Source organism: Pituophis catenifer, unplaced genomic scaffold (genome assembly GCF_029215685.1).
Source record: "Pituophis catenifer annectens isolate HBS135680 unplaced genomic scaffold, rPitCat1.0.hap2 SCAF_2, whole genome shotgun sequence".
Classification (NCBI taxonomy): domain Eukaryota; kingdom Metazoa; phylum Chordata; class Lepidosauria; order Squamata; family Colubridae; genus Pituophis; species Pituophis catenifer.
The window spans coordinates 128,393,820-128,413,372 of NW_027256882.1; the positions used below are offsets into that span (position 1 = coordinate 128,393,820).

The following is a 19,553-nucleotide window of genomic DNA, read 5'->3' on the forward strand; positions in this document are numbered from 1 at the left end:
TTCCGCCCATTAGTTCCCATGGATCCATTAAACTGAAGGCTCACTGTACTCTGATTGACAGGTCTGATCCTTGAGAGAAAGTGAGATTATTCTTGGCTCCGTTTACACTGTTACTCTGCAACAGCTCCTTAGACTGTGATCGGCTGTGTGCTTTCTTTTATTCTGGAATTTTTCACTAGTGATTTATAGAATCTATGCTGTTTCTATGCAATATATGGCAGTCTTTGTGAATTATTATCATACTGATGACTGGGGTGGCAGTATAAGAAGATGCTGTAAATCATAATAACTCTTCATAACGTTATGCTTTCCTGCTTTTTTGGTTTGCTTGCAGAACATGTAGAGCACCTTTAAGTGTTTTATTGTGAATGAAAACACCATACATCTCCACATCACTGAAGGGATAATGAGAGGATACGTCCCATTTGCCTTGTCACTTCTCTACCTTTTCTCATGCCCTGATCCTTTACTCATTTGTCTTAATACAGTGGTAGCTGTGAGCATCCAAGTTAAGTATTAGAAAGCACTGTCCAAACTGGAGCAAAAATGATGGTGCCAAGAGGGCTGACCAAAAGAAGGAAAAAAGACTGAAGCCAAGCAATAACAATAGCACTTATATACCGCTTCCCAGTGTTTTCAGCCCTCTCTAAGCGGTTTACAGAGTCAGCATATTGTCCCCAACAATCTGGGACCTCATTTTATTGACCTCGGAAGGATGGAAGGCTGACTCAGCTTTTTGGAAGCAGACCATACAAGGGAGTAGAATTTGCCCTTGCCACCAATCCAGGCCCAAATGGTTATGTTGCAATAACTACCCAGCAGCACCAAAGTTTTTGCATTCCTCTTCATCAATATGTAATCTTATCTGCACATCTGCCCTACCAAGAAACTAGTGAACATGATTCCTTGAAGAATGCAACAGGCCTTTTCAGCTTCAAATCAGAAGGAAATGATAGCTAATTCCAAAAAGATGAAAGACAGGTGGATCTCTATTGGAAAGAGATGTATAAGGGAAGAGAGGCTGTTAAAATTGTTCCCAAAGTGGCCAGAATGGATAAGCACCCATTGAAAAATTGCCTGCCCCTTGCAGCCTTCTCTTCCTCAGCAAAGAATGGAAACAACATGTGTTTTAGATTTTACTCCTTTAGAAGCTTTTTGGATTTTCAGTGAATTCTATTCATTTCAATCACCCAGTGTGCTATGCTTGTACCAACATATCTTCAAGGAAAAATTAAGGTCTGAAATATTGGGTCATATCTTATTGTGACTATAATGCATCAAGGCTGGAAAGATATAATTATTAGAACTCCTCCACTCCCAAGGACTATTGGCCCATGCAGAATAGATTATTTGTTTGGGTTATGTGAGTAACCAGTAGACCAGACCAGGAAATTAATTTCATTTGATTATGTTCATATTGATTATAATAACAGAACCTTGCAAAGGTAATTTGTTACACCTTCTTCTCTTTCTTATTGTTGAGTGAATTAGGCAGGCATCTGCCCAAGTCACTTCTGGACATTCTAATCTTAAAAAAATGCTTCAGTTCTTCTTGCCTAGGTAACTGCTCCTATATATCCACATCAAAATAATCTTCCTTACTCTATACAAATGAAAATGTTTAGCAGGGATATATGCCCCCAAACCTCTCCATGAAAGTAGATATTACTGAAATAATACCTAAACTATAATGCCCATTTAGTTTACCTACTGTCGTTTACTGATCAAGAGCAAAAAAACATAAATTTAGCAATGACATTGACTTTTGCTTATCACTTGATTATTTTTCTATTCTCACATTACATTAAAAATACTGTTTCCAACATACTGTTGGAAATAGACTGAGCCAGAGGGAGGAGTAAAATGGGAAATTAGTCTGGAATCCCTACATGGGCACAACAGAGCAAAGTCTGACCCCTCCACCCCCAATGCTTTTGAACCTTATCTAGTCTTAAGGTAAAGGTAAAAGTTCCCCTCGCAAATATGTGCTAGTCGTTCCTGACTCTAGGGGGCAGTGCTAGCACTCTGTTTCTAAGCCAAAGAGCCAGGACTGTCTGATGACAATTCCATGGTCATGTGGCCAGAATGACTAAACACCGAAGGCGCACGGAACGCTGTTACCTTCCCACCAAGGTGTTCTCTATTTTTCTACTTGTATTTTTTACATGCTTTCAAAGCATGCTAGGTTGGCAGAAGCTGGGACAAGTAACTGGAGCTCACTCTGTTATGCGGCACTAGGGATTGAAACTGCCGAACTGCCAACCTTTCTAGTTGACAACCTCAGCGTCTTAGCGACTGAGCCACCGCGTCTTACCAAGTCCAAACCAACAGAATGAGAAGATTCCTGTATATAGGCTTGAGCAATAAAATAGCTAATTGAACTTTTCACATGTGGATCTGGTTGTCCGTGCCTGACACACACATACCCTTTAATACAGTGGTCTCTAACCTTTCTGGCTCAGTGGACTGGTGATGGTGGTGGCAGTGGGGGAGAAGAGGGGATGGTTTCTCACACGTGCCACTTTCACAAATGCAGCTTCAGGCATGCACTTGCCCACCACTTCCACGGCCAGGTTCTCAAAGGGCTGCATTAATACATAGTTGAGTATGGAGAAAATGAACTTCATATGCCATCTTTACTACATTGGGTACGGTTCCCCATTCACAAGCATATTAAAATCTAAGAAGGTTAGAATATCAAGACAATCCTAAATTGATTTGCTTTCGTTTTGAAGAATCTGATTTTTTAAAATACAAATAATTACCAAAGAAGCTGAAGCCAATGGAAAGAGAATAAATGATCCATCAAAATAATTTCTGTGCACATTATATGCTATATTAATCAATAAACATTAATAAATGAACAAGCTCCACCACTTATTTAAACCACAGAGACTGTATTTTTAAATAACTGTACAGCTACCTGCTTTTTACCACTAGAGGGACATCCAGTCCATGAGATGTCCGTCTTATGTTTTTCTGTGAGAGTTTTTGTCAAACCTCTCATCACCATCTTTCTTCAACCGTTGAACATTAAATTCTTGCTTTTTCAACATAAAAACAAAACATTCTAAAAATTTAGATATTAGCCAGATATATTTCAATTTTTATATAATGCTTTGCATTAAAAACTCATAGAGTAACTTCAATTTCTTGGCATTTTCTCAGTTTTGGATTATATTTTTTTATTCATGTATTTGTGTATGTATATATTTATTAATTTTTTTGCCTTAGTTTTACAAATAACTCAAGGCAACAAACATATCAAACACAACTTCCTCCTCCTATTTTCTCCACAACCACAACACTATGAAGTGGATTGGGCTGAGAGAGAGTGATTGGCCCAAAGTCACCCACCTGGTATTCATGGCTAATACAGGCCTTGAACTCATGATCTCCCTCTTTCTACCTGATGCCTTAGCCACTAGACCAAACTGGCTCTCATATTATTTATTTATTAATAGTTTTTAAAACTATTATTTCATTATTATTTATTGATTATATGTATTATTTATTATGGTTAATCACACAGTCAGCCAGATGTTATTTATTGTTATTTATTAAATATTTATTTATTTAATAAATATTTATTTAATAAGTATTATTCATTTGTTTTGAATAACAGCAAGTGTTTGTGTAAACTTCCACAAACATATCTACCCTGCATTTTTCTTTTACTGACCAGCTAAGAAGTCTAATAATAGTTTGTATTTCAATAGTAATCTCAGAACAATAAAGTATTCCTTCTCAGCAACTGTGAAAATCCAGAATAGTATCCCGGTAGATTAGTACATAACTTTCAGTGGTGAGGAGAAAAAAAGATATCCTGCTCCTATTCCTTCTCCTTTGGGGCCTACTGCCCAGTGGTGGGCTCCAAATTTTTTTAACAACTGGTTCTCTGCCCTAATGACTGGCTGGGTGTGTGTGGCTGGGGGTTTTTTCCATGTGACTGACTGGACGTGGCCAACTCTACATCATTTGCGTGGGTGGTACCGGTATGGTACAGGCAGGGTTGGGGAGGGAATCCAGGGGTCTCCAGTGGTGGGCAGGAGGAAAGAAAAATCCAACCTGTGTGTGTGTGTGTGTGTGTGTGTGTGTGTGTGTGGGAGAGAGAGAGAGAGAGAGAGAGAGAGAGAGAGAGAGAGAGAGAGAGAGAGAGACTGCATCAAGCTAGACTGGGAAAGCTGGCTAAGAGAGGAAGAAAAGCTAGGTAAACTGGACCCAGATGCTTCCTGGGTCCCCTCATCCCAGATGCAACAATCTTGCACTCTCCCCTCTCTGCTAGCCCCCTTCTTCTCACAGGATCACCCAGCAGTAGAGACGGAGAGGGAGAAGGGGGCAGCGGCAGACGCTAGCATTGAGGGGAGAGTGCCACACAGAAATGGGAGCACACAGAAACTCCACCCCCTTCTCCCTCTCCATTGATGGGCAATCCTGTGCAAAGAAGGGGGCTAGTAGCAGAGAGGGGAAGAGTGTGAGATTGCTGCTTCTGGGATAAGGGGACCCGGGACACGTCTGGGTCTGCCTTACCCAGCTTCTCTTCCTCTTGGAGCCAGCTTTTTCAGGCTGTTTTCAGACCATTTATTGGGCCATTTTCAGGCAGGTTTTTTGGGCCATTTTTGGCCTGAAAACGGCCTGAAAAACGGCCAAAAACCAGGCTGTTTTTCAGGCCATTTTCAGGCCGATTTTCAGGTCAATTTTCAGGCCAATTTTGGCCAGGAAAACAGTCTGAAAACAGCCTGTTTTTTTGGCGGTTTTCAGACCATTTTTGGGCTGATTTTCAGGCCATTTTTGGGCCAATTTTGGCCAGGAAAATGGCCCCCCAAAATGGCCTGAATATGGCCCAAAAAATGGGCGGGAGCGGGGCCAGCCAGTGGTCCGATTTGCCAGTTCTCCGAACTGTGCAGAATCGGAACAACTGGTTTGGGCGAACTGGTCCAAACCGGTAGCAGCCCAGCCTCTGCTAGTGCCCCATCTAGTTGAGATTCTTTCTTACCCATCACTGGGGTTCAATTGATCTCATCAACATGAGGTGTGGCAAAGAGCCTAAGCTACCCTATTATGTCCTGTGCTGATACTATAGTTTTCTCAGGCTAAATACAGTATATATTGAAGTAGTCATTTGACAAAATCATCCTGTGATGAGGAAATATGAGCTATATTTATTTTTTTAAAAATTGTGGTGGTGTCTTTCAGGATAAATCTCTTTTTTTTATAACATTTTATTGAAGAAATTTTTAACAAACTAAAAACTATAAAGGATAAAAAAGAAAAATACATTTTTTCCCATTTCTTTAATATAAATATTCTCAGTGGCAGTGGCAGAAATAAAAACAAAGGATATGTTTATTTTATTAAACTTTAAGAAACAATGCCAAAATGGGCAATAATAATAATAAACCCAAAACTAATGTTCCAAGCGCCCTGTACTTCTATAGCTGGAAACCATCAGCAGGCACTCTCTATTTGGACGGCTAGAGTTTATGTCAGGGAATCTTGTAGGTGACAAAATCCTGAGCCACATACAATTTTATATATAATGATCAGCATTTTGAATTGCAGTGGAAACAAACTGATAATCAGTGTTGCTTCTGCATGGCAGTAAAGAAGCTAACCCGTAAATCATAGGGACGACTGCATTTTGTATCAGTTGAAGTTTCCTGATGGTCTTCAAGAACAGGCCCATGTACAATAAAACAAATTACAGTAATTGATACAAGAAATAAGAATGATGTACAGTACGTGACTATAGTTGTTGCTCCCTGCTCTAGGTAAGGCACGTTTCTCTGCCTTCAATAGGAACATTTATTTATTTATTTATTTATTTATTTATTTATTTATTTATTTATTTATTTATTTATTTATTTATTTATTTATTTATAAAAATCATACCCACCCATCTTACCTCAGGATAACTCTGGGCAGTTTACAATCATAAAGGATATAAACTAAAAATATAAAATAAGTTAATATTTATTTATATTTTTAGTTCAAAAAAATCAAAACACTACGGCCCAATTAAAAGGTTCTTATACATTGCCACTTAAAATACACTGCTCAAAAAAATAAAGGGAACACAAGCAGAAGACATCCGAGATCTGAATGAATGAAATAGCCTTATTAAATACTTTGTTCATTACATACAGTAGTTTTGTGTTCCCTTTAGTTCTTTGAGCAGTGTATAAACTACTGGATGTAAAGAACAAAGTATTTAATAAGGCTATTTCATTCATTCAGATCTCGGATGTCTTCTGCTTGTGTTCCCTTTATTTTTTTGAGCAGTATATTTTACTGAATATGGTGATCCCAGTAAAATTATGCTGTTTAGTTAAACAGGTGGTAAAATGGCACTGTTTAGAGTACTTAATTCAGGCGGAGGAGATTTGGATTCACCTTCTCACTCAACCATGAAGTTTGTGGGGTGATCTAGGGACAACTCCCCTTTCAGCCAGCCAGCTTCCAAGATGTAGCTGACCAATGTCTGCTTTAAGATCCTTGAAGGAAGAATGAAGTACTAAAATAATGATATATACTATAAAGAGTTAAAAGGATCCTTTGGCTCTATTTACTGCTATGAACATGAGAGAAAAGGGAAATGTCTTAATTGGTTAAGCAACAGTAACGCTCGTGAAATGGCAAAAAAATAATAATACTATATATGCTTTGAACTGAAGGGAGTCTGTAAATAATGAATCGTGTTACAACAGCCATCTGGGAGGAAGGGGTGATAGATATATGATCTTTGGGGATGCTCTGATAATTTTAATCTCTAAAATTCCTTGGCATGTAATTCTACTTTGGAGAGAAGCAGTGTGAATAGAAAATGTGATTGTTTCATAGCTGAAAGTATCTTTCCATCGGACATCATTGTGGTCAGCTCAAACTGTTGTGCCTGGGATAGATGGATTAACAGGGTCAAGTGGAACTTTAATGAGGGTAGATGGAAAATAAATTTCATTGCCATACATGGAGGATAGGAGCCACTTGGCATTGACACCCTATTTCTGTACTCAGCCTGTCTGCCAGCTGGTAAGTGCTGATGCAAAGGTAACTGATCTCCCAAAAAACATGGGTCCCTAAAGTAATGTCCATAAAGGAACATTACTGGGTGAAGTCTTAAAAATAGATGCAGTCAATGTGATGCACCCAAAATTGTCCTGGGACCAGGTCTACTCTTGTAACGGCAAAAGAAAGTGTTGAAAGAAAAGGGTAATATGAGTTTTAGTTTCCCGTGCAAAAACTATTTACAGATTACCTTATGGAGCAAGTGGAAGTAGCAAACTGTTTCTTAAGATGGTGTACTGTACAGTATACCTTATATAGGTTTGGATGCCCTTCTATTTTTTTAGAGAGCAAAAAAAAAACCCACTTCAGGAAGGACTGCACTTTCCATCATAGAATAGTCCATTTATTTTACTGATCCTTTCTGGGAAACAATGCCATGTACAATTCACAACACATATTCTCTGAAATAAAAGCAAACAGATCTATAAACTAAACTAAACTCAACTCAACTCTAAAACATTGTATTCCAGAGTTGCTGATATCCTACTCTGCAAAATAATGAAATAACTGTGGAAGAAAAGGTTGATATGAAAATAATGTTGACTCTTCCAGAGTCAGGCAAAGATCTACATAATTCTTCACAAAAAAACTATTTATTAATTGAAAAACAATTTTTTCAATTATTTATTAATTTCAAATAATTGAAAAACAATTTTCAATTATTTCCTAAATATCATCATTACATTACATTAAGAATAGTGATTTATTTTCATGACCCAAAAACCTATAAATCACAGAATATTTTGAGGAGTAAGAATAAGTTTGTGGGACTGAAAACATAAAAATATTGAAGAAATCAAAACATGATATAAGAATCTCACTTTATCCATTTTTATGGGCTCTTTCTTGGGTTGGAGCACAACTTGACAAAGATGCCTTGCTAGAGACAACTATAGTGACAACTTTAGTGCACATTTTTACTCTTCCACTCACCTGGCTATTTCAATTATGGAAGTAGGCTGATGTTTGTCAAAGCCAGAGCAAATTGGTGGGAATTTACAAACCCATTGAAGCAGACTGAGAGAGGGCTGGAAGCCATTTAAAAAAGGCATTAAGAGAAAATTAAACCCAGATTTACAAGGCATGGTTCCTGAGTTTGTGTTCGTGATACTGATGGGAAATTATATGCTGGGCTATGGGGAAAAGAAAGATGACAAGGAGTCTGGAGGCTAAAGTACGAGGGAACTGGTCTAGTCTAACAATCAGAGGGATTAGGGATGATATCATAGCAGTCTTTTAATATTTGAGGGGCAGTCATAGAGAAGAAGGGAGCAATATTCTCCAGAGCACCTGTGGGCAGGACAAGATGTAATGGGTGGAAGACAGGTGAAATCCAGCATGTTCTGACAGGTTCTGGAGAACTGGGAGCGGAAATTTTGAATAGTTCGGAGAACCAGTAGCGGAAATTTTGAGTAGTTCGGAGGACTGGCAAATGCCACCTCTGGCTGGCCCCAGAGTGGGGTGAGAATGGAGAATTTGCAATATCCTTCCCCCAGGAGTGGGGAGGGAATGGGGATTTTGCAGTATCCTTCCCCTGGAGTGAGATGGGAATGGAGATTTTATTTATTTATTTATTTATTTAATTAAATTTTTATACCGCCCTTCTCCAAAATAGGACTCAGGGCGGTGCACAGCCAAGGTAAAAACAAGACATATATACAAACATGGTGAATCTAAAAAAAAACTATTTAAAATAATTAAATGTTTTGGCCGAATTAAAACCATTTCCAATTTAAAATCAATTTAAAAATTAAAAAAATTTTGCAGTATCCTTCCCCTGCCACACCCACCAAGCCACACCTCACCCACCAAACGATGCCCACAGAACCAGTAGTAAAAAAAATTGAATTTCACCACTGGTGGAAGATCATAAAAAAGAGATCCAACCTAGAATTAAAGCAGGCGTAGTTCTACTTACCTTTACTACCGGTTTGCAACAGGATCGCATGCGCAGATTGCTTCTGATGATGTCAGGGTCAGTGGGCCGAGCCTCCCGCCAGTTTTACTACAAGTTCTATAGAACCGGTCCGAACCGGGGGCAACCCACCACTGAATTAAAGGGCAATTTCCTGAAAGTGAGAACAATTAATTAGGTTTTCTAGAAGTTAGTCGATTGACTTTTTGTTAATGTATAAGTGTTTACATGTATTTGTGTTTTACGTTTGTTTATGTTAATAAAATTTAATTAAAAAAAAAAAGAGAACAATTAATTAGTGGAAGGGCTTTCCTCTGGAAGCTTTGGGTACCAAAAAGAGACTGGACAGACATTTGTCTGAAATGGTATAGGGTTTTCTGCTTGAGCAGGTGGTTGGAGTCATCATACCCTATTATTGTATGTTCTACGCTGGTGACTGAATTTGTTTAAGAGCTAGAACTCAAGTTTTGAGGCATGCAGACATGCAATTATATAATTTTCTTCTCCGTCACTCTCCACTGCCCCCAATATTCACAGCCTGACACACTTTTCCTTCTTTCACAATGAAGATGACACATTCTCCTTGTCTGAAAAGAATCCAGATTTAAATAGTATTAATATCTAGTCTAATAAGACTTATATAAAAAACACAAATAGGAGTCTGAAAGATAATTAGAATCTTCATTTGAAGTGCTAAAATGCAATGGAATATTGTACTGATTTCCCACCATGATTTATCATTTATCATGAAGATGTATCTAATGTTCAGACTTTGCTAAATTGAGATAAGGTATAAAAAAGCAACATTTCACAGCAACCACATGCAGGTTACCCACTTTTGCATATTTAATTGTGCTGTAAATGTATCTGAGAGTACTGTGTTTAAAAATTCAACCCAGTACAGTTTTTTAAATATATATTTAGCACAACTTTTAAATCCCACTCCTAAGGGCAACAGAGAATGTACAAGACTTAATACAAACACAGGAAAAATTAGTATCCTGCATGCTTGGGAGAAATGAAATAATTCAATATGAAGATATAAAAGGGCCGGAAATACTTTGCAGGATATATCATCTTAGTACAGGGAAAAATAGGGAAGAACAACTGCAGGGTAAGTGTGATTAAGAAGATGAAAGTGCTTTGGGCCTTTGAGGATAATCATGAGCAGCTGTGAGATCTTAGAAGTGAACATGGCCTGTCCTGCAGGAAGCATATCAAGAAATTGGAAGCCCTCAAGGAATGATATCAACATAGTGAAAAATGGGATCGAGGTAATTAAGATCTATATCTGACTGGTAGAACAGTGACTGCTACATTTTCATGGGGTAGAACGTGGGTGTCAAACTTGCTGCGTCACATTGCCATCATGTGACGTATCGTGACTTTTTTTTCCCTTTGCGGAGCTGGGGTGCATGTGACGCATCCGGCCTGCAGGCCGCCAGTTTGACACATCTGGTGTAGAAATTAAGTGTTTAGAGTCAATTTAAATTAAAGTTAAAGGTGCCTTCCTGGATTACCATAAATTGGAAGAAACAGAAGTTCTATTCAAGTATCAGGAAGTTTGGAGTGCTCTGAATAGACCCTGGCTTTTACTAGAACCACTTAAATGATATCTGCAGGGGAAGAAGGACATTCAGTTGTATTTATCAGAGTCTTGTCTCATGTGGAATCCACAGTTCTATTGGGCAAAAAGTTTTCTCCTGGAAGTTTACAGGAGAAAAAAAAAATCCTTGAGAAATTCATGCAATAAGTACTGATGGCTAGACTGTTTTCAGTTTATTATTTATTAATTCAATTTATATGCCGCCCTTCTCCGGAGACTCAGGGCGGCTTACAATGCATTTAAAAAAAAACCATTATAAAAACATTTAAAAATTAAAACATTAAAACCCATTCACACCATTCATGGCCGGATCTCACAAGATCACAACAGCGAGATCAACGGCCCCAGGCCTGCTGGAAAAGCCAAGTCTTCACCGCTTTTCGGAAGGCCAATAGGGTGGGATGGTCCAGACCTCAGGAGGTAACTGGTTCCAGAGAGCTGGGGCAGCCACAGAGAAGGCCCTCCCACGTGGGCTCACCAGCCGGCATTGTTTAGCTGACGGGACCCGGAGGAGACCAACTCTGTGGGAACTTACCAGACTCTGGGAGCTATGTGGTAGAAGGCAGCTTTGAAGATAACCTGGCCCTGAGCCATGTAGGGCTTTAAAGGTAATAACCAACACCTTGAATTGTGCCCGGAGACCAATAGGGAGCCAGTGTAGCTTGCGGAGAATTGGTGTAATGTGGGTGTATCTAGGTGCACCCACGATAGCTCGCGCGGCTGCATTCTGGACCAACTGTAGTCTCCGAACACTTTTCAAGGATAGCCCCATATAGAGCGCATTGCAATAATCTAACTATGAGGTAACAAGGGCATGAGTGACTGTGAGGAGAGCCTCCCGATCCAAGTAGGGTCGCAATTGGTGCACCAGGCGAACTTGTGCAAAGGTCCCCTAGCCACAGCTGTCAGATGTTGCTATAATCTTACCTGTGAGTGTAGGAGGACACCCAAATTGCGAGCCCGTTCTGAGGGGGACAATGTCTCCCCCCCAGAACCAAGGATGATCAATCAACATAGTCTTTAGGAGGCAGTACCCACAGCCACTTGGTCTTGTCTGGGTTAAGTCTGAGCCTGTTGACTCCCATCCAGATCCTCACAGCCTCCAGGCACCGGCACATCACATCCACTGCAACACTGAATTGACGTGGGGTAGAGATATACAGCTGGGTGTCATCAGTGTACTGCTGATATATCTCACCCCGCATCATCGATGATCTTACCCAGTGGCTTCATGTAGATGTTAAATAGGAGGGGAGAGAGGACCAAGCCCTGAGGCACTCTGCAAATGAGGGGCCTAGGGGTCGACCTCTGTCCTCCTATCAACACCGACTGTGACCGACCAGAGAGATAGGAGGAGAACCACCGTAACACGGTGCCTCCCACTCCCAACTCCCTTAGTCGTCCCAGAAGGATACCAGGGTCAATGGTATCGAAAGCCGCTGAGAGGTCAAGTAGCACCAAGATGGAGGAATGACCCCCTTCTCGGGCTCACCAGAGATCATCTATGAGTGTGACCAAAGCAGTTTCCATGCTGTAGCCAGGCCTGAAGACAGACTGAAAAGGGTCCAGATAATCTGTTTCCTCTAATGACCGCAGGAGCTGAAGTGCCACCACTTTCTCTACAACCTTTCCCCAAAGGGTAGGTTGGAGACTGGACAAAAGTTCTTTAATTCTGCTGGATCCAGGAAAGGCTTCTTGAGGAGGGGCCTTACAACTGCTTCCTTCAATGGTTCATGTTAAATCCAATTCTGATATAGGAACTACATTAGTCCTCTTGATGGATGACCTTGGTTAGGGAAGAGATAGGATGAGAGCAATCTTGTTGACTTTCTGTAAACTTCTACGAGCTTTTGCTAAACTAGCCCTGCAAATTTGGTGTAAGGGTTATACAGTACATTTAAGTGCTTGATTATGATTCAGTATGTAGCATATATGCTATGGCATCCTTCATATCATCACCCGTGCTTTTCAACATCAATAATAAATTGATGAAGTCACTGGAGAATCGGAAGTGAGGTGCTATCAATGTGCCGATTGCACCCTATGTTATTTCCTCGTATCCTCTAAATCAGGGGTGTCAAACTCAATTTCATTGAGGGCCGCATCAGGGTTGTGATTGACCTTGGGGGGGGCATGGCCAGAGTGGGAATGGTCAGCTCGATGTCACTCGTGTCAGGGTCGCCTGTGGTGGCCCGAGTGCTCTGCCAGCAAAAAGGAGCTTGGGGGGGGCACACGTGGCCCTTCTGAGCTCTGTTTTTGCTGGCAGAGGGTTTCAGGAGGCCTTCGCAGACGAAAATGGAGCTCTGTTTTCGCTGGCGGAGACACTGCAGACTGGTCTTTCACTGTTCCCAGGGTAGCGCCATGGGCCAGATCTAAACACCCCACAGGCCAGATCCAGCCCATGGACCTTGAGTTTGACACCCCTGATCTAAATCAAGTGAGACTTTGTAGCTGCTGAATCTGTTCTGAACTCAGTAATTGGTTGGATTAGAGCCAGTGAACTGGAATCCTGGTAAGATGGCCCTTTGTCCAATAATTCAGCCGGCACTTATGTTTTGTATAAGCAATTGCATACATTGGGAGTACTTTTTAATCCCTGTGCTTGGTTGCTTGAGATGCCTTTTATCAGCTTTGACTGATGGAAAGCAAGGGCTATTTCTCACTGTCAGAGAGAGATGTTTTGTCCATTGTGGTTCATCTTCCAGTAGCATCTGAATTTCAGTAGCATAATGTGTTATGTATGCAGCTGTTCTTGGGTATGATTTGGAAGTTTTAGTTAGTATCAAATAAGGTGCTAAAATAATGATGGATGCACCTAGATGTCATTCAATAGTACTGATTCTAAGGAGCTGTAATGGTTGATTATTTCCTATTGGGCTCTATTCTAAATCGTACTACTAGCCTACCTTTAAATGTCTAAATGGCTACAATTTAAAATATCAATGTTTCTTACTATACTAGGTTGCCTATACCTTAAGATTTGCAGGGGAGATCTCACTATTATTTAAATTAGAGCCTTGATAGTACAGTGGTCTACGCACCCTGTTATTAACACAGCTGCCTGCAATTTACTGCTGGTTCGAATCTCTCCAAGGCTCAAGGTTGACTCAGCCTTCCATCCTTTCTAATGTAGGTGAAATGAGGATCCAGTTTGTGGGGGCAATAAGCTGACTTTGTATAAATATACAAAAGTATGAAGGCTATTGCTTAACGTATTGTAAGCCGCCCTGAGTCTCCGGAGAAGGGCGGCATATAAATCAAATTAAAAAAAAAATGGGTAGTCTATCTTCTATGTATGTTTGTAGCCTTAACTGCTGTGCTTTATTGTTTTGTTTTTAGAAGATTTTCAGAGATTCTATATTGATTTGTAGTGATATGATTTATTTCCTGATGTCTGTTTTTTTTTTCAACACTGATGTAATTATTTTATCACTACATCAAATAATCAAGTCTGTATTTGGCTTGAAAAATCCTGTAGATGCCCTGGAAAAAGGCCATTGAAAAATTATCTTAACCCTACAGACAAAGTTTGGGGAAAAAAAGTCATTATATGTATTTGAATCTTGTAGGCTGGGAATTGCTATTACTGTTATTATTTATTGGTCCCTACAATTTATCACTCCTGGCTATCCTGGCTAAGAAAAGTATCTTTTCTTCCAAATTAACAACTGATATTCTCAGAAATAATATACAAATACCAGTTTTGTAAAACAGCTAAATTGTACTGTAAATTTTGAATATTGACTTGATATCTTAAATTGTACAAGCTTGGGAACCGGAATTCTGAAGTTAGAAGAGGCCTTTTAGATCACCAGCTGTAATCCAGTCCAGAGGTGGGTTTCAGCAGGTTCTGACCAGTTCTGGAGAACCGGTAGTGGAAATTTTGAGTAGTTCGGAGAATCGGTAAATACTACCTCTGACTGGCCCTGCCCCCATCTATTCTCTGCCTCCTGAGTCCCAGCTGATCGGGAGGAAATGGGGATTTTACAATATCCTTCCCCTGCCACGTGCACCAAGCCACGCCCACCAAGCCACACCCACAGAACTGGTAGTAAAATATTTTGAAACCCACCACTGATCCAGTCCATCCTGTTTTAATAACAGAATTAAAAGATGCCTCTCCACCTCACATCATTTATTTGTTATCTCAAATTACATTGGTGTGTTTTCTCAAAGGAGGTAAGAAAAAAATACTGATGGGAAAAAGAAACAACTGTCATTCTCCTCAAGATAATGTCCTCAAGAACCTGGAAATAACAGCTGGTTGTCATGTATAATCAATTTGAATAGTGGTATCTAGATATTGCAAAGAAATATATCTAGAAATTTGGGCTCTGACCTGCCCAGAGTGATTTGGATTCAGATAGTTTCCAGGAATGAAGGAAGGAAGGAGAGAAGGAAGAAAGAAAGGAAGGAAAGAAAAACATTTAAAGGAAAGAGTATTAAAAACCAAATCAATCTACTTAGATGATGACATGTATTTTCCCCAACGTATGTGTAAATGTATAATAAATAGGGAGGAAGTAGAGTTGTCCAAAAGATGGGCAGCTATATAAATGTTTTAAATAAATAAGGCAAAAAGAATTGTTAGATTAGTATATTTTATATATATGTGTTTAAATCCCTATATGCCTTTTTGCTCTCCCTTAAACTCTTTTCTCCTCTCCCTCTTCTGTCATGAACTTTTCAGCCTTGTCATATTACTCACCAGCTGTGTAACAGAAACCCTTCAGCTGTTTTGATGTACAAGGAGTAAGCAGACCTAAATTTCATCCTGTCCTTTGGAAACCTTGTGCCCAAATCTTGGACCCCAGGAAGACAGATCCCAGGCTGGTGTAGTGGTTAAGATTGGGGAGACCCAGATTCAAGTCTACTCTCAGACATGGAGAATTCCTGGGCAACTTTGGGCCTTTTACTCTACTTAACAGTTTTGATTGGGGGGGACGGGACTAAAGAAGGCATGTAATATACATCTAAAGAAAATGAAATAAGTCCATTAACCGTTTAAGTTCTGGTGAACTATTTGAGATGACACCTCTATAGTTCCTTTTCTCAGACTTTACCTTTGACTTTACAAGGTCCAAATTACTGTTGCTGCTTTTAAATCAATTTCCTTCAGGAATCGATATCATAATTGGAAAATAGGAGATGGTTTGAAACCCCAAAGCTACCATCATGGTACACATCTCCTACTGTACTTAATTTATATCCAGACTCATGGATGTACTCATAATAGGTAATAATTGTTCTACTCAAGGTTTGCTTCTATAATAAGTAGTTATGGAATGTACAACATTACTGTGCCTCTGATTAAGCCCATTTAATTCTCTTTGTATTGGCCATGCTGCTGAAAATAAGAGACCACCTGAATTAACCAACCCAATTTTGTGACCCCTCCAAAAATCCACTTTCTCACCATCTTCTGGCCTTTCTAAAGACTTTAATTTAACTCAGCACCACTATCATAGCAGGCGAAATAAATTGATAAGGACAAAAAAAAATCTAACTTACCATTTTTGTGGTGCAGAGTCTGGATGAATTGTAATAGAAGTGTGTAGGGATGCGACATTTAGCTTTGGAGGATATGGCTCCAGGTTTACTTTTTTTTTTTTCTTACCCAACGCCAAGATTCCTGGTCATTCTCTTGTTACAGGAAGACCGGCTCAAGGCCAAGGCTGCACATTCCATTTCACACGTGCTGTGGGAAAGGATGATCCCTCCAGGCATATGTACTAATTCTGAAAACACAGTTGAGCACAGCTCTGGAAAGCTGCAAATCCCATTGGGAATGTTTTTAGAAACTCATTAATACCTCCACTCAGTCAGCGCAGGTTAAGGTCTCTGGTTGCTCTTCACAATTTTGGAGTTGTACCACAAAAACAGAGCATGTGTTTTCTTCTGTGAGGCTTTCCCATCAAATGTTGTGTGAGAGACTTCTGAATTGGCTCAGGGCTTAAACCAAATCAAACCAAAAGGATTCTTCTAGTTTCTTAAATGATCCCCATGAATTTATGGAGGAACATTTCATCAGAAACATATGTGAGAAATAAATACAATCTCTGCTCCTTTAATGTCAGTGGAAATAAATCCTTAGAGAAAGGCTGCTGACTTTGTCACTTTAAGCTGGCGGCTTCTGTTTTCCTTATTTCTCTGGCTGATTTGTTCTACTTCTAGCATACATAATTTCATCTTCATTGACAAATGCAAAAAGAGTTTTCTCCCTGATTTAAAAACAAACAGAATCTCACATTTTGGCTTAAAATGAAGCAAAATTAGAGTTTGTACAGCAGCAATTCAAAACAGAATTAAAGAATTCAGATTTTCAAATAGTAAGAAACAAGAATTTGTTAGCTTAGGATTTGCTATGGGTGGCTATTAAAATGATCTTCAGGAAAGCTTGAATACATTTGAAGAATAACTATAAGGACATTTAGCTTAGAATGAATGTCCATTCAACTGCAGTAATTCTGTACTTACCATTTTTGCTGATAACCACTTAGGGTATATTATAATTAGAATTAGAATTAAAAAAAATTATTGGCCAAGTGTAATTGGACACACAAGGAATTTGTCTTGGTGCATATGCTCTCAGTGTACATAAAAGAAAAGATACTTTCATCAACAATCATAAGATACAACACTTAATGATAGTCATAGGGTACAAATAAGCAATCCGGAAATAATATATACTACTCACAAACAAGAATGTGGTAATATAATTATAGTTCCAGGTCCCATCTTGTTTCCACCAAGTTATGTAGAAGGCTACAAAGTTGATTTCTTCCCATTAAATGTGCTTCCTGGGTGCCTGAAATGTACACACAATTTTCAGATTTTCTGCACAACTATTTATTTCAAATTGCAGATCATGGATTATTCAGTAAGTATTTGCGATCGTATTGCAGAATTGCCAATGGTGCCTTTTCGTGCACTGTTTCTGTAGGGAAGGAATACTAAATTCAATATGGCAGCTGTGACCATGTGAATGAAACTTTACTCCTTTGATCCTAGAATTGTGGCTGTCATTTTAAATTTCTGGACAGATGTTCCAGTACCTGGAGAACTGAATTTCTGGAAGCATGGGTAAAACAACTGCCCTTGACACTTACAGTACAGTGTGAAGATAAAATGGAGGTGAAGATAGATATATTACTCTGAGTTCTTTAAAGTGCGTTAGATTCAAGTTTTAAGTGACTTTGTGAATAGTAACTCTTTTGCAGTTACAGTATATGGAAATGGTTTACTATTGTTGGGGAGGTTTTTTTAGTTCTCAATTTAGTCTACAGCCCTGACATTTCCTGGTAGTCTTCTATTCAGGTATTAACTGATCTACTTCATTTTTTGAGATAAACCAAGGTCATCTGAATGTGGAGGAAAGGGTGAATAAATTCAAAATATTAAACCGTATAAATAAGTTTATATGTCCTCATTTAAATCAAATTCAGACTTTGGGAACTCAACTTGCTGCCGAAAAATAAAAGTTAAATGTTAAAATCTGTCTTCACTGAAGCCTTCATAGTTTATGGCTAAAAACATGCAATTTCTTTAAACACCTTGATATGCTTGATTCAAAAGTCTAGCATTAAAGCACTAGGAAAAGAAAACTATAAATGTTTTGGTGTGAAGCTAATAATAGAACAATATCTCAACAATAACAACATGCCACCACCCACTTAATAATTCTATAGCTATGCTTCATTCACAAGAGATGATAAGCAATAATAGCTGGACTTTGTTGACACCGGGTAGGAAGTGTGTACATAGCTTGCTTGGGCTTTGCCCATGTTGTAGAGAAAATCATCTGGATGCTTTGCATTATGTTGGAAGCCAAACACTGGAGTGCCAAACGTCCTTGTTATGTGAGTACCTCCCTCTTTAATAGAGATAGAGGCATTAGAAATATCCTCAAACAATCCAAGTGGTCTTGTGTCTGGACTCGGCCTTATGTCTGTGTACTGAAGCTATTCCAAAAGGGATGCCTTTGGCTGATTCACAACCCAGATAGAGCCAGAATATGCACAGACTTTGATCCTTGTTGGCCTTACAACAATGAACAAAAGCATAAACACTCATGTGCTAATCAAGGGTAGTTGCCCATGCATTTAGAGGTTACTCTATCTACTAACGCCTAAAATGCCTGACAAGATAGCTTAGCCATTTTCTTTCTTAGGCATTTATTTTCAAGCATGTTGAGCATATGCCATCATCCTCTGGCATTAGAAAATTGCTTTTCTATATTTATTTTCAAAGCATAGAAGGAAAAGCCTTCCTATTATGAAATTATGAAAGTAGACTGTTGGGTATAAAGATGGAAGGAAGGGGGAAGGAAGGTGGTCTGTGAAGAGAACCTTATTACATTAATTTTTTAAAAAATCAAAATAGAGCTGGATTGGACCTTCTAGTTCAACCCCCTACTCAAGGAGATCCTATATCATTTCAGATAGATGGCTGTCCAGTCTTTTTTAAAACCTCCAGTGATGAAGCAGTCACAACTTCTGAAGGCAAGCTGTTCCACTGGATAATTGTTCTTACTGTTAGGAAGTTTCTCCTTAATTCCAGGTTGCTTCTATCCTTGAGTAGTTTCCATCCATTGTTTCTTGTCTTGCCTTCTGGTGCTTTGGAAAATAAGTTGACCGCTCTTCTTTGTGGCAGCCCCTCAAATATTGGAACACTGCTATCATGTCACCCCCAGTTCTTCTTTTCTCTAGACTGGCCATACTCAATTCCTGCAACCATTCTTCATATGTTTTTTTTTTTTTGTCTCCAGGCCCTTAATCATCTTAGTTGTTCTTCTTTGCACTTTTTCCAAAGTCTCTCTCTCTATCTCTCTCTTTTTGTAATGTGGTGGCCAAAACTGGATACAGTATTCCAGGTATGATCATAGTAAGGATTTATAAAGCGGTACTAATACTTCACATGATTTTCATTCTATGCCTCTGTTTATACAACCAAGGATTCTATTAGGGT

The 19,553-nt window shown here is 39.2% G+C and overlaps 1 long non-coding RNA gene across 4 annotated transcripts in view; it reads right to left on the reverse strand.

The window, feature by feature from the left end:
- The window catches only part of LOC139312589 (uncharacterized), a 68,854-nt gene extending 52,679 nt beyond the window's left edge, over positions 1-16,175 (reverse strand). For all 4 annotated transcript variants that reach the window (XR_011600011.1, XR_011600013.1, XR_011600010.1 and 1 more), the window contains exons 1-2: positions 16,098-16,175; positions 8,984-9,134 (exon numbers count right to left, since the gene is read on the reverse strand). This is a non-coding gene — a long non-coding RNA (uncharacterized lncRNA). The remainder of the gene's footprint in view (positions 1-8,983; positions 9,135-16,097) is intronic.
- Positions 16,176-19,553: the final 3,378 nt, after the last annotated feature.